The sequence below is a fragment of the Dipteris shenzhenensis genome, chromosome 10 (genome assembly GCF_047967505.1).
Source record: "Dipteris shenzhenensis isolate YYH24624 ecotype China chromosome 10, Dip_SZ_1.0, whole genome shotgun sequence".
Classification (NCBI taxonomy): domain Eukaryota; kingdom Viridiplantae; phylum Streptophyta; class Polypodiopsida; order Gleicheniales; family Dipteridaceae; genus Dipteris; species Dipteris shenzhenensis.
Window position 1 is genome coordinate 42688969 of NC_141605.1, and position 13156 is coordinate 42702124.

The following is a 13156-nucleotide window of genomic DNA, read 5'->3' on the forward strand; positions in this document are numbered from 1 at the left end:
GAGGCCATGTACATGGTACCTTTGATAGAGGACTTACAGATCTTATGGACAGGAGTGTGGGTTTTTGATATTTCCAGAGCTCCTAGACATACCAATGACATTTTGGTGTGGAACACATCGATTGAAAGAGAGTCACGTATGATTGTGGAGTCATGGCTAACTTCATACAAGATAGCCGAGCAAGTGCTTTGGATACCAATCTTCTCTCCTCGCAGTTGGATTATTGTGGGACCATACACAAAATCTATGAAATTGATTTCAGACGATTTAGTATTATCATTCTTGATGTAAAATGGTTTAGAACTATTTATGACGGTCTTTGTTCTTCTCGAGCATTGTGAGGAGGTGCATACTAATGATTTAATTAATTGAATCTTTCATTTTTAAATATCAATTGGTACATGTACTTAAGCATAGTTTCATATAATTGATGGCATTTGGCACCCATCTTCAATATAGGTGGTTTTTCATCCGGATCATTCTCATCCAAGATGGTGGTACGTGATCAAAGTTGCATCATGAAGTAAGCAAATTTTTGAAGATAGAGATGTGGATATGGAGATGCCACTACCAATGTCGGATCCAATTGATCCAGATGGATTTAGAGAAGAAGATGAAGATCACAATATGAGCCAAGAGGAAGGTGTGCATAATGACATCATATGGGAGGAAGATGGAGATCACGATATTGAGGAAGAAGATGATGATCATCAAGAATCACCCGACTTTATTGAAGAAGATGATCAAGTCTATGGTGAACGTATGATGCCAGAGTATGATGATGATATAGGAGATCAACTCAATGTAGAGTTGGAGATAGACTTGTTTGGTGCACTAGACTTCGCTCAAGATGAAGCCAAGTCTCAAATGTGGACATGAATATATGAGCTTCAAACTTGATGTACATGCTCTTGTACTTTTATTATTTCAAAGGATCAAACATGTATGAAAAGAATTTTTTTTTGTCATTGGGTAAAACTATCTTTAAAGGTCGGTATGGGGAAAAACAGTACTCTCTATGAAACATTGCTATATAACGACCTTATACAAGTCTAGCAAGTGTCACGATATAGCGACGTTTATAAAAGTGTCACGATATAGCGACGTTTATAAAAGTGTCGCTATATAGCGACATTTATTAAGCCCACTTTGCATACCGACGATTAGTGCCCCGCGCATGCTAAACGTCGGTGCTTAATTGTTAGAATAAGGCCCGTGTGTAGTAGTGGGACCTTTTTAGGTTCTGACCACCCCTTTAATACAATCGGCTTTTCAATAGAACTTGAGTTAAGTAGTAAATTGTCTTCTTTGAAAAAAAAAAGTAAATTGTCTTTGTATTTATCCATACTTAGATACGATGGTGGTCTCTTTTCAAAATGTAGAAGAGTAAAACTTGGTTGTATACTACCTGGGTATATAACTTTAGGGGATGACTAGATACATTTGGCTTTTCTATATAACTTGAGTTTTAAAGCAATAATTCACCATTTATATGTCCTTGGATATGATTGCTTCACTCACCTGGACCTTATAATTTGAAAATGTTGCATTTAGTTGGATTCGAAGGTTCTATTTTCTTACGACTGCTTCATTCATGACATGTGATTAGATGGTAATTCTAACCGTGTAATGTGTTTTGATAGTCTATCTCAACTTGATGCTAGTTCTCATTCTAAACTATTGTTATTACAGCTTGATAAATTGACTGAATGTTAATCTAAGCTTGTGAGCTAGATGCAAAGTCATTATTATTACAGTCTGATTCTAGCAGCTCAATGCTAATTTGAGCCTATGAATTAGATGGTCCCTCATGCACAATCATTGTTATTACAGTCTGATTCCGACTGAATGCTAATATGAACCTATGAATTAGATGGTCCCTCATGCATAGTCATTGTCACTCAAACAAGCCACTCAAGCAAGCTCGGTGGTTGTTTGGGATTAGTATACTGTTTGGGATTTACATTTTCCCTTGTCTGGGATTTACAAGCACGGTGGTTTAGGGTTGTCTTTGTATTTATCCATACTTAGATACGATGGTGGTCTCTTTTCAAAATGTAGAAGAGTAAAACTTGGTTGTATACTACCTGGGTATATAGCTTTAGGGGATGACTAGATACATTTGGCTTTTCTATATAACTTGAGTTTTAAAGCAATAATTCACCATTTATATGTCCTTGGATATGATTGCTTCCCTCACCTGGACCTTATAATTTGAAAATGTTGCATTTAGTTGGATTCGAAGGTTCTATTTTCTTATGACTGCTTCATTCATGACATGTGATTAGATGGTAATTCTAACCGTGTAATGTGTTTTGATAGTCTATCTCAGCTTGGTGCTAGTTCTCATTCTAAACTATTGTTATTGCAGCCCGATAAACTGACTGAATGCTAATCTAAGCTTGTGAACTAGATGCAAAGTCATTATTATTACAGTCTCCTGATTCTGGCTCAATGCTAATTTGAGCCTATGAATTAGATGGTCCCTCATGCACAATCATTGTTATTATAGTCTGATTCCGATTGAATGCTAATATGAACCTATGAATTAGATGGTCCCTCATGCACAGTCATTGTCACTCAAACAAGCTCGGTGGTTGTTTGGGATTAGTACATTGTCTGGGATTTACATTTTCCCTTGTTTGGCATTTACTGAAACAAGCACGGTGGTTGTTTGGGATTTACTAAAGGTTATATTTTGTGGGGGTTACAACAAGTAATCTTAAACCAACAAAAATGCATTTCGTTTGCTAGTGCCTACCTCCTATAGCCTTAATTGGTGTTTGAGCTGACCCAATCACGATTGCATGATGTTCCAACCATCGAGCTGGTTTAGGACAATCACATTAAGTCCAAGCCAGCCTGGCTCTAGTGTTTGAGCTGAACCAGCCACACGGTTGCATGATATTCCAACCACCAGGCTGGTTTAGGACAATCACATAACTGGTGTTTGAGCTAACCCAACCACGATTGCATGATGTTCCAACCACTGAGCTGGTTTAGGACAATCACATTAAGTCGTGGTTATGGTGTTTGAGCTGAACTAGCCACATGGTTGCATGATATTCCAACCACTGGGCTAGTTTAGGACAATCATATAACTGGTGTTTGAGCTGACCCAACCATGATTGCATGATGTTCCAACCACCGATCTGGTTTAGGACAATCACATTAAGTCCAAGCCAGAGCCTAGTTTTGGTGTTTGACACTACTACACACGGATCCTATTGCGACATTTACGTACCGACGTTTAGCGCCCGCTTAGTGTTAATCATCGATATGAAAAGCAGGTTTCGTAAATCGTCGCTATATAGCAACTGTTGCTAAAAGTTGCTATATAGCGACTTTTGCAAAAGTCGCTATATAGCGACTTTCAAAAGTCGCTATATAGCGAATTTGATACAAAATATTATAGCGACGTTTTTACAGAGGTGTTTTTTTTTTTTATAGGCCTTAAAAGTTAGTTTTTTCCAATGACAAATTTTTTTAAATTTTCATACATGTTTGAGCTCATAGAGAATAAAAAAATGAGAGCATGTACATCAAGCCTTTGAAGCTCATATATTCATGTCCAAGTTTGAGATGAGAAAAATCAAATAAGAGCATTTACATCAACTGTTTCATCTTGAGCCAAGTCTAAGGCGCCAAGCAAGTCTATCTCCAACTCTATATCGAGTTGATCTCCTATATCATCATCGTACTCTAGTATCGTACGTTCACCTAAAAGTATTTGATCATCTTCTTCAATAAAGTTTAAGTGTGGTGATTGATCTTGATGATTATTGTATTCTTCGTCAATATCGTGATCTCCATCCTCCTCCCGTGTGATGTCATTATGTGCATCTTCCTCTTGGCTCATATGGTGATCTACATCTTCTTCGCTAGATTCATCAATTGGATCCGGCATTGGTAGTGGCATCTCCATATCCACATCTCGATCTTCAAAAATTTGCTTACTTTGTGGTGCAACTTGGATCACATACCACCATCTTGGATCAAAACGATCCGGATGAAAAACTCCTATATTCAAGATGGGTGCCAAATGTCGTCAATTATATATATATCAATGGACTTTAAAAACGAAAGCTTCGACTAATTAAATCATTAGTATGCACCTGCTCACAGTGCTCGGGAAGAACAAAAGTATCACTTTCATCGGTCCAATGTTTGGTGGAGTCTATTGCAAAGAGACCGCTACTATCTTTTCTCACTGTCGCATGGGGACCGTTGTAAGTAGTTCTAAACCATTTTACATCAAGAATGAAAATAGTAAATCGTCTGAAATCAATTTCATAGATGTCGCGTATGGTTCCACAATAATCCAACTGTGAGGAGAGAAGATTGGTATCCAAAGCACTTGCTCGGCTATCTTGTGTGAAGTTAGCCATGACTCCACAATCATACGTGACTCTATTTGAATCGATGCGTTCCACGTGAAAATATCGTCCATATGACCATAATGCACTGTACTTTTTGTACTGTAAAAGAGCATCATTAAAACAATGAAGATGCACCTATTTTATAGCATATATTGCCACAAATAATTACTTAATTACGTCAAGAGATAAGAAACTTACATGCACCATACATCCAGATGATAACTCTCGCTCGCGCTCGTTTATTGTCTCTCCATCACGTTCGGCTTTACGTAGAGCCAGTTGTAGCCAATCAAGTGACATGTGAGTAGGGAGAAGAGCCAGATCTCGTGGATATGGTTGTGATCGCCTGTACATTACTCTGAATCTCGTCCTTGCATTTATTCTTTCTGCTTTGGCCACTTCATATCTCTCAATCCACTTCTGCATCTCAGGGCTATTGAGGATACAAAACTTATTGAATTTCTCCGTTTGCTCTTCACTCATCTTTCTTTCAATCCCTTTTCCTTGGGGAACCTCGCCAATGATGCGATCATCATCCTTGTTGTGCCAAGCTTGCGGCATATCAGGATCCGTGGATGCAAGAAACTCTGTGATATATACTAATGACTCTTGCACAAGCCATCCCTCTACCATGCTTGCTTCCGGTCTTGCTCTTTGTCTTACAAACCCCTTTAAAGTTTTCATAAACCGCTCGAGAAAAAACATCCATCGATTGTGAACGGTACCTGCTATAGCCACCTCATCAACTATGTGCACAAGCAAGCCTGACTTGAGTTGTCATAATGCTTGAGGGAAAGTGCTTCTCAAGCAAGCATACGGCTTTGATGGATTCCACCCTAGCCTTCTTGATGCTCGATATAGAGATCTCTTTTTGAGATAACCACCTATTTCACATGTCCATGCATATGTAAGATATTTGAGATATCCACCTATTTCACATGTCCATTAAGAAAATACATAATGCGATTTGATAGTAAGCATACCTCACAATACCATAAATCTTGAATATAGCATTTCTAACATCTTCTTGTAAGCACCCTTTTATTGTAATTGGGAGGATGAACTATCAAAGCAACAATGAAGTCATGTCAACAACTGATATAACATAATAATAATTACGCTAACGCATCACTATTATCGGTACACTAATTCTACTTAGAATACCTGTAAGTCCTTGTGCCAATCATGGGACTTGAGGCCACTAACTTATTGTCCTTTGAAAATGCTCCTTTCAAGCAACGCATGTACCCTGTCGGTGTTTGAAAAGAGGCAATGTCTGCCTTGACCGCTGCCTCCTCCCTCGTAGAGAGGATCCATGTTGCTTTCGGGAGGACAACTTTTCCCGAAGCATGCACTTGGGGCCACAAACGAGACATCCTATTCATAGCATGCAAGTCTTCTCGCACTCCTCTCGAGTCCTTGGAACCAACCAAGTGTGCCCAAATAGTAGCCCCCACATTCTTGAAGATATGCATGGGATCCAAGAGATGATTGATTTGTAACTGACCCCAATAAGGAAGCTTGTGAAAGATCGATAGCCTCTTCATACCAGGAGGAGGTTCCTCTCCATTCGCCCTCCAAGCTTGAATCCAATCACTTGCCTTCAAATATGATGGTGGTGGATCAAGTTGCCACTCCACATGCGAGATGGTCGAGCGGAAGGTATTGAGCATGACCTTCATAAACATTTTTCCTCAAACACCTATTTCATTAATTTTGGACTCTTGCACTGTCCAAATTCATTTTGTGAGATAATTTTGGATAAAACATTTCAAAAAAAGAGGCTCTTATAAAACAAAACATTGAGTCAAAAAGGAAGATTTTAAAAAATCAAATTAGAAAAACGTGAGATGTTAAAAATAGAGTACATCACATTGTTAAAAGAGACAAAAAAGTAAGATTTTAAAAAATCAAATTAGAAAAAATGGCGTGACATGTTATGAAAACTAAAGTACATTTCAAAAAGAGCACATCACATTTGTAAAGAAGTAGATCATATTACTCAAAGCCATATGGTGTCAAAAAACACCTTAATACAGTCTCTCTTAACATCATCTTAACATCACATTTGTACAAGAAGTAGATCATATTACTCAAAGCCATATGGTGTCAAAAAACACCTTAATACAAAGCCATATGGTGTCAAAAAACACCTTAATACAAAGCCATATGGTGTCAAAAAACACCTTAATACAGTCTCTCTTATCTAAGTCTAGAAGATCTCATCATTGGTCTCTCTTATCTTCTCAGCAACCCAATCTTTCACTGCCTCCACAGCTGTATCCTCAACATAATTACATGCGAAGAAGAAGTTTAAGCAATCACAAATTGTTTCTTTATAATTTCTCTGAGAGGCTCTTATTGTTCTCTCAGCATCCGCATCAAATCGCCCATGACGAGAGCTGCGATAACATAGGTTACTTAAGAAGTCTAATAGATCTTGTCGTGCTTTTATCATACGTCTTAGAAGTCTTTTACTGTCTGCTATCTTGAGAGTCTCCTCCCTCTCTGCGTGCCTTTGTGCAGCAAATTCCTCTCTCTCCATGTGTGTCAAAGGAGAACCTTGTCGAATTCTGGCCTCTCTCTGTGCTCCTTGGTTAGCAATCCATTCTTTGAGATTGTTAATTACAAACTCCACGTCTTCGACAATGCCAAGGACATCCATGGGTGGGGAGATGATAAAGAAAGGGAGATGGACTACGATGCAAGAAAGAAGAGAGTGTCTGCGGAAGAACTAGGATAGAAGAATACTTGGTTATCAGGATGGATGAAAGAAGACTCTGAGAGTGTTCGCGGAAGGACTAGGATAGAAGAATACAAGAAGAATACAAGTTAATGAGAAGTACTAGGATGGATGAAAGAAGAGAGTGTTTGTGGAAGAACTAGGATAGAAGAATACTTGGTTATCAGGATGGATGAAAGAAGACTCTGAGAGTATTTGCGGAAGGACTAGGATAGAAGAATACAAGAAGAATACAAGTTAATGAGAAGCACTAGGATGGATGAAAGAAGAGAGTGTTTGTGGAAGAACTAGGATAGAAGAATACTTGGTTATCAGGATGGATGAAAGAAGACTCTGAGAGTGTTTGCGGAAGGACTAGGATAGAAGAATACAAGTTACTCAGAAGGACTAGGATGTAAGAAATAAGAGAGTGTTTGTGGAAGGACTAGGATGGAAGAATACAAGTGCACTAAGGCACGATGTGTTCACTACGATAAGGATAAGGGTTGGAATAAAGTGAGAGGCACGATGTGTTCACTATGATAAGGATAAGGGTTGGAATAAAGCGAGTGGAGATTGAATGCTCTACTTTAAGTGAGTGGAGATGATAAGGATAAGGGTTGGAATAAAGTGAGAGAAGCATTGCGAATGCTCTACTTAAGTGAGTGGAGACTGTCCAACTGAATAAAATTCTCATCACACAAGGATTTATTTCCAAATAATCACATCATCACACATTCATATCATAAAATTGTGTGCATGAAGAAATATATTACAAATATTACATCATCACATATTCATATCAAAATTCTCATCACACAAGGATTTATTTCCAAATAATCACATCATCACACATTCATATCATAAAATTGTGTGCATGAAATAATTATATTACAAATATTACATCATCACATATTCATATCAAAATTCTCATCACACAAGGATTTATTTCCAAATAATCACATCATCACACATTCATATCATAAAATTGTGTGCATAAAGAAATTATATAAATATCATGATTATGCCACTTAAGTAATAAGTCACAAATTGGTGTATAATCAACAAAAACTACAAACACAACATCATATATGCATCACAACTCTTGTGATGCTTCTAGTGGAGACTGTGGCAACTCTTCGGATGCTTCCAATGGAGGCTGTGGTGCTGTAGATGTACACTCGGTCTCTACTTCTTCTATAGTATGTAGTGCTTTCGGAGTAGACTCAGTATCCTCTTCCTTAAATGCAAGCGGAGGCGGTGGCAACTCTTTTGATGCTTCCAGTGGAGGCTGTGGTGCTGTAGGTGTACATTGGGTCTCTACTTCTTCTGTAGTGTGCAGTGCTTTCATAGTAGACTCAGTCTCCTCTTCCTTAAAGGGAAGCTTTGGTATTGCTTCAGTTGCACGTTGTATTCTAATGGCAGCAATTAGGTCTCGAATGATTTCAGCCCTAAACAATTGTATATCCTCCTCTGAATATTTGAGCTCCAAAGAGTCTTCCGATGAGATCTGTGGCTTAAGTGAGAAAATTTCTTTGAAAATCAACATGCAGTTGTAGGCAACTCTCCACCCACAACTATGCCCATCTTCCTGCTCTACTACTAAACGCTTTTGGAAGTCTACCGAGTCTTTGTACTGTCCTGTTTCTCTGATAGCAGATACCAACTTCTCAATCGACCTGCTCATCGTGACATATTAAAAAAACTTAGTGTGTCTATCACATAAGGTACATAATATAGAAGTAACAATAGATTAATAGAATACTTACGTTTGCACTGAGCCATGAAAGCCTGCAATTGAGTTAACAAACCAACAATAGTTGTCTTCAAGGTTCCAAACCACCAGACTCCAATGTTCCCTACACGAATAATTAAGAACCATTATTATTTAACACAATGTTGCCAGTATAAGATGAAAATAAAGGTTGCCATGATACTTACATCTCATGATATGCCATAAATAGGACTCGCATGCCATGTAAATGTAAAGGCTGTAATAATTTACAAACATCGGCTATTGTCTTTCTGCTATCGCTAAGTATAGGAGAAAGGAGGGAATCCAACATATACACACGATTTTGTACGACTCTACCAAATCGTGAGATAACTATACTGCACCAACAAATAAATGAATATTAGCTTATTAGATTTAATCAAAATATTGAATTATCAAGTAGAGAAAAAGTTTGTATCAAACCTGAGAATGGCCATCATAACGTTGTTATTGACCTCATTTGAAGCTCTAGAGAGAATTGAAATCTCCTCTCCCCCAAATTCAAGATACTAAGGTCTATGTTGAATCATAACCCTAACATTAAAAGAGCTTCCCAATTCTTTTAATGAAGCCATGTTTGTAGAGTTGAGGTCTTCTATCCTCTTTGACTCTTTGATGGCATTCATTTCGCAATCAATGATTGCTCAAATGGTACATGTTATAAATGCATAGAGATGCAAATCCGTATATGTTGATAGTGTGGTGTCATTTTGTATCTCAAAAATTTGACCAAGTACCAAAAAGCAATTGTAGCCCACGCTCCATCCACAATTATAGATGTGGCTATTCTCTTGATGTGATACTTGACATGTTATATACTCTATTTGTTGTGCCAAGTCACATTGCCGCATTACTATGTCGATAGCATCTACTAATTTTCGAGCTGATCTGCATATCAAAACATATAACAATAGTGAATATGTGCATTGCATATCAATCTACATGTCAAGAAGTGACAACAAGTGTAGTCTATACTTACTCCAACACATTGCCATGGACGGATGTCATTGAGTTGGCAAAGAAGCACTTCTTCGCAAGGATGTCCACGACTACCAGACTCCAATGTGAGCTGCATTATCAATAAAGAATAATTACTGTGTTTGAGACAATTCTAGCAATGCAATAGAAAAAACAAGTAGGGTTTGATGCTTACTTCTCATAATATGCTGTAAAAATAACTCATGCGTCATTCATAGGAACGTGCTTCAACCACTTGCAAACATTCTCTATGGTTTCTTCTTTGTTGCTAAGCACTTCCGAAATACGAGGATCGAGCATATATGAAACGCTTTGTATATTTTGCGGAAAATTTGCTATAACATTCCTATATTTAAAAAAAAATTTTAGCTTCTTGGGTTTAATCAAAATAAGCAAAGTATAAAGCCAAGGAAAAGGCTGCATCAAACCTGAGGATGGTTGTAATGACTTTGACATTAACCTCATTCTTAGGATTCAAGATGATTGAAATCTCTTCTTCACCAAATTCAAAAAAATGAGGTTGTTGTCGAATTAACAACATAGCAGTGAATGAACTTCCAATCTACTCCAATAGATTCATATTTTTATGACTCATCTTATTGAGGGAGTAGTCTACATCGTATTCTTCTTCACTTGCTATGTCCTCCACATCCTCCTTCTGCCATAAAAATATAAAAAAGTTATGCGATGTACACATCCCAAATAAAGGCTTAAACAAGCAAATAAGGTTTCATACATGCTTTCATTAGTGTAAGTCTCTCCTCTGCTTGGAGCAAAAATTTAAAAAGGTTTCATACACACTTTCATTAGAGTGAGTCTCTCCTCCTCTTGGATGAAAAATTTAAAAAGTTATGAGATTTACACATCCCAAATAAAAATAATGGTTTAAATAATCATAGAAGTATAAAGACAGCATGCTTTCATTAGACTCAGTCTCTTCTCCTCTTGGAAGAAAATATAAAAAAGTTATGAGATTTACACATCCCAATTAAAGGCCAATTAAAGGCTGGAACAAGCATACAAGTATAAAGATAAGGTTTTATACATGCTGCAATGTAGTCATATATTCATGTTGTTTCCCAATGGTAGTAATTAGATGCTGAATACTCTCAGCCCGAAATGCTAGCAGATCAGCTTCTGTATATGATTCCATTTTGACTGGTAACTCCAAATCAAAAATCTCTCTAAGAAACAACATGCAGTTGTAGGCAACTCTCCACCCACAGTTGTGTCCATATTTTTGCTCCACTGGCAGACGTCTTTTGAATTCTACTTGATCTTGTTGCTCCGTGGTTGTTCTGACAGCACATACTAGCCGATATGCAGCACTGTCCGCATGACATATGAAATATATTAATATGTCATGATCATAAGATACAAAATAAGAAAGTATCAAAAATATTAAGAGAATAATTACCTTGGGGAGTTGGCATGATAGCCTTCTATTGAATTCACAAACCATAAATGGTTGAGTTCAAGGTCCCAGAAGATCAGACTCCAATGTGAGGTACACGACCAGAATAAAAATGATTATTGTTTTACACAAACTTGCCAAAGAAATAGTAAAAATAAGGTTAGAGTTGATACTTACACCTCATGATAAGGCATTAAGATGACTCGCACCCCATCTAAATTCAAAGGGCTTAACCAGGTACAAACATCTTCTATAGTCTTTTGAGGAGAGCTAAGAATAGAAGAAAGGAGAGCATCGAGCATGTAGACACGATGCTGCACTGTACTAGGAAGACTGTACTAGGAAGCTGAGAAATAACTACACTGCACCAAGAAATAAACAAACATTAGCTCATAGAATTGATTTGCATTCTGCACTAGGAAACTGATATATAACTGAACTATGAATAAATAAACAAATGTTAGCTTATTGAAGTAGCAATAAATAAATAAACATTACCTGAGAATGGCCAAGATAACATTGTCATTAACCTCTTTTAAAGGATTGGAGAGGATTGAAACCTCCTCTCTACCAAAGCTTAAATACTGAGGTTCTCGTTTCAAAACGATCCTAACTTCAAATGAGCTCTCCATTTTATCCAATGCAGCTAAATTTGATTTTTCAATCAAATTTAGAGGTGGTTGCATTGTTGAAGTAGAAGGGAGTGCCTCCGTATTGACTTCATCCATTTCTTCTCCCTCTATTGCCTGTAAACAAATATGAGAGATTAGATTCATTATCTTTAAATTTAAATCTTATTTAAAAAATTGTATTTAGTTGAGAAATAGAGAGTTCATACCGCTAAGTATTGTCGTAGTGGCCTTTTTTCATAACCTTGCGAGCCATAATTATCAAAGAAGGCATCATCATGTTTGTCTTCATCCACCAACCTCTCCGTGAACGGGTCATGTAAGTCCATCTTTTGATCATCAACAACTGGGACATTATGATCTTCAAGGTAATCATCCATGTCATCGGTGTCCTTGTGGTCTATCTCCTTTTCATAGCCTGTGGTTAGATCTGCTTGAAGCTGGAAATAGGCCATGAAATGCTTATTTTCAATAATATTGGTGGAGTTGCCTTTTCTTAGGAGATCCTCAAATAAATATCCCATCCTGCACAAGGTGACCTCCCAACCTGCCGGCAGCAAATTCTCCATCATGCTAAGCAAGAGACTCCCACTTTTTGCAGGACTTCCATAGTTGTTTTTTTGATAATGTATGGACCTGGGAATATCTTGCTCTTCTAGCATCAATCTCAAATTATTTGAATTCCCTCTTATGTTCTTTTGTAAGGAGTGATCAGGGTTGGGACTCCACATACACAGAAAGAATGATTCAAGATTTTGAATCGCTATGCCACATTCTCTCTTGCCTCTCTTTGCTGCATAAACACCACTATAGATCTTCAAATCTGATGAATATGCTCGCTCTAGAGTAACCTGCATGGCTTCTTTGTCTTTTTTATCAACAAATATGACAATGTTGCAAATCGCCACTTTGCTAATGGTGGTATATACTATTCTATCAATGAAGTTATGGATATCATCGCTAGAAACTTCATTGATAAAGAATAGTTGTGGCTTATCCCATGCTGACTCATTCTTGAAGAAGTCATCTTCTGAGACTCCCTTGAAGTTGACAAGCTTTCCAGACTCTACCGTAACCTCTACATTGAATTGAAAGCTTTGGTGCATATCTGTCGGCATTCTTATCTCGCTGATTAATCTTTCCACATATGCAACCACCTGTTGTGGGATCTCTTTTCTCATATAAGAGGTTACTATTTCCGACCCATCTTCATCCTTTTTAATCCACCTGTTTGCCCATAGCTTTACCTTGGGTGTTGAC